Source organism: Poromitra crassiceps (genome assembly GCF_964638095.1).
Source record: "Poromitra crassiceps genome assembly, chromosome: 1".
Lineage (NCBI taxonomy): Eukaryota > Metazoa > Chordata > Actinopteri > Beryciformes > Melamphaidae > Poromitra > Poromitra crassiceps.
The window spans coordinates 102,528,842-102,532,074 of NC_139623.1; the positions used below are offsets into that span (position 1 = coordinate 102,528,842).

General features: G+C 46.9%; 1 pseudogene across 1 annotated transcript; it reads right to left on the minus strand.

The window, feature by feature from the left end:
* Positions 1-219: 219 nt before the first annotated feature.
* Positions 220-1,218, minus strand: LOC310772404 (protein lifeguard 1 pseudogene; annotated as a pseudogene). Its single transcript has one exon. The product of its transcript is annotated as a protein lifeguard 1 pseudogene (transcript).
* Positions 1,219-3,233: the final 2,015 nt, after the last annotated feature.

A 3,233-nucleotide genomic window follows, 5' to 3' on the forward strand; every position in this document is an offset into this window, starting at 1 on the left:
GAGTCCCTGTCTCTGCCCTGGGGCATTGGGGAGATTATTCATCAGACCAGAGGGGAAGAGCACCTCCTACTGGTCCTCCAACACCACTTCCAGCACCAGTCTCCCATCCAAGGAGTATCATAGGCCAGACCTGCTTAGCTTCACCAGGAAAGCCAGTAATGTAATGCGGGAGCCACTGGTGCTGCATTTATATCCCAATAGTAGTCCACCACAGTGCCCTCAATCATTGGAGTGTCCCAGAATAGACAGTATGTAGGTGAAGATGTTGATGATGTCCAAGTAGAGGTTGAGGGCAGCGAAAATGTATTCCTCTGGACTCAGGGACAGCTTCTTGTTGCCCAGGAGAAGCTGGGTGTCTACAGCCAAATAGCAAGTGAAGAGGAGAGCCCCCAGTGACGCATAGACAATGTGCAGGATCTTGTTTTGCATAAACGAGCAGAGGATGCCGAGGAGCACCAGCACGATCAGGCACACCCACAGCACGCCCGCCCAGGAAGTGAAGTCATACTTGCTCTGTAGTGAGAAGAGGACGACAGTGAAACAGACGATGGTGGTGATGCCCACAGCCATGATGACAGTGTCTGTGTCCATGAAGCTGGCAGTCATGCCCACCATGTAGGTCAGGCTGAGGGTCAGGAAGGACAATGCAACCAAGTTCCAGGGGTGTTTGCGGCGGAATTCTCTGCAGCAGCTGAGAACGATGATACATGTAAACGCAAATGCAATGGACAGATATAATGTCCATAGATTACGCAATATAAAGGACTTGACATCATCAACGAAGGTGCAGACAGCAACAAAGGAGAAGGTGACCAGCAGCTGCACTGTGAGAATCATGAAGACCTTTCTGATGAAAGCTTGTCGGATAGTCTTGTCTTCAAAGCCAGAGTTGGTGAACTTGTTGTCGTAAGGAGGCCCATCATCATTGTAACCAGGGATGTGCATGGGTGCACTGGGGTCTCCAGGAAAGCCTTGCTGTCGGGGCCCCTGCTTGTACAGCCCCTGAGGATAGGGTCTGTCCGAATTCTTAAGGTCAGGTCCCTGGGGGACGGGATGTGGACCAAACCATGGGCCTGCCTGCAGGTTGCCTGGCTGCCCGTAGCCAGCTGCTTGTGTGTAAGGTCCCCCATGGGCATGGTTGTACTTGGGAGCGGGCACATTGAAACCTGGCTGAGGAGGTTGATAGCCGTGAATATGGAGTTGGTTGTTCTCACCCATACTTTAAAAGAGACTCTTCTCTTGGGACAGGATGTCCCCGATTCTTATAGCCTTCAACAGTGACATCATGTGCGACATCATATGTCAAGAGTGACATCATCATTGACATCATCAATAATGACATTGTCATCAGTTATGACATCATCACTGCTGACATTATCACTGTGGTGTCATCACTGTTGACATCCTTGGTGACATCATCATCATCAGTGGTGACATCATCTAACAGTCAAAAGCCACTTTCAGACATGAACTCCGGGTCAGCTCACGGTTGCTTCCCCTGAGCCTGACCCGGGCAATACTTGAAGTGTGTACCCTTTCATACATGAGGCATGTTGCTTTCATACATGTGGAGCACCTAAAGTAGAGAGGGGGCGGGGGTGGGGGGAATTGGGGCATGACAACAGTTTAAAACTGACCACACAGCTGCACTTCATGCATGGAAGACAGCAGTCTGAGCATAGGCTACATAGCCAAACAAAGTGAATCGCATTGACATTCAACAAACTAGCATGACATGCAGAGTCTGATAACAAGTTGCTAAAAATACATAATGGGCGATAACTGCCCGCTAACGTTCGTGCATATAATCATTTGCGCATAACGCACATTAATTAAACAACCCTAAAACTCACGCCCAGATGCATCGATTTCCTCAAGTCTCAAAGAAAAAAGTCCTGCAAAGAAAACAAATCGGCTAGAAATATACAGAATACAGGAAGCTAGACGTTTTTACCTTCAAAATAAAAGCAATAACTTATTACTTGGTAAACAAAAAACCGATCAGTCGACTCACTACATGTTAAAATTGACTTTTCGTAGGCAGCAGATATTCTTCCAGTTTATCTCTGTTCTGTATCTTTGCATATCTCTTCTGCATTTACTTTATTTAATTGCCATTATCGTGAAGGTTGTACCCGGAAGTTTCCGTTTTATACTGACTGACTTGACACTGCTTGGATTTTGTGTTGACATTTTGCGGTTCTGCTGCACGTGAATCGTTCACAAACACTGTATAATAAACGTGAAATCAAAGGCATGAACACAACCAGATCCAGATATCCTACCTATCGATGTCCATACTGGGAAGCAGGATGACCCTCACATCCAAAAATGCTTGAGTATATTTTGAAGGTGGTGTGCTGCGCAAAGCTTTGCAGAGCAAAGCCAGAGTTTCAATACAGCTGGCTGACACACGGAGCAGGTTCGAGCTTCATTTAGAAAAACTGAAACTGCGTGATGTTTGCTCACTCGCTCATTCACATCAACTATTTATATAATAATAATCTGTCACGCTGCCCTTCTCTCTCTGGCTCCGCCGCCTCCTCCCACTCGCTTAGCTCAGCTACACTCAGCACTCTGGAGGGGAGGGGGACCGACTCGCCCCTGTCACTAGGCTAGGATGAGGTCTCAGAGCCGGGTCGTAGGAGGGTCTCGGGAGCGCGCATAGCTCTCCAAATTGTGTTCATACATACACCGCCACCCGGGTCCCCTCAGGGTAACTCCAGAGTTCCAACGCATGTCCTGAAAGCGGCTAAACTCATATTTGTTTTGGTTTATTCTGACGCACGGTCCAATCAAACTCCCCAAACGCCATTTCTCGCCTCTCTAGCAGCTTCTTAATCAAATTCCTCCGAGTCTCTTGTCCCGCCTACAGTCACTGTTTCACTCAGAAATATGTCACGATAACAAAGTTAACTAGTCTGGAAATGCCATTTCAGCTCGACTTTAAAACAGCTTTGAGAAATTTGAATTGGTCTGAGAAATTATTTAGGTCCCCCTTTTTTGTGTGCAGTTAACAGGTACAGGTATGTACCACTATAAGGAGATTGTCTCAGCTGTCATTTTAGCACTAAAATGACATGGGTTTTCAATGTCTGTGCAGGCCTTCGTATCAACATCTAATATTTACTGGGCTGTCTCTCTCAATGTGAAACTTTCCAATAAAGGAATGCATAAATAATAATAACATTGTCGCTGGCGAAGCCTCGTAAATTCCTAGGCTCACCCGCTGC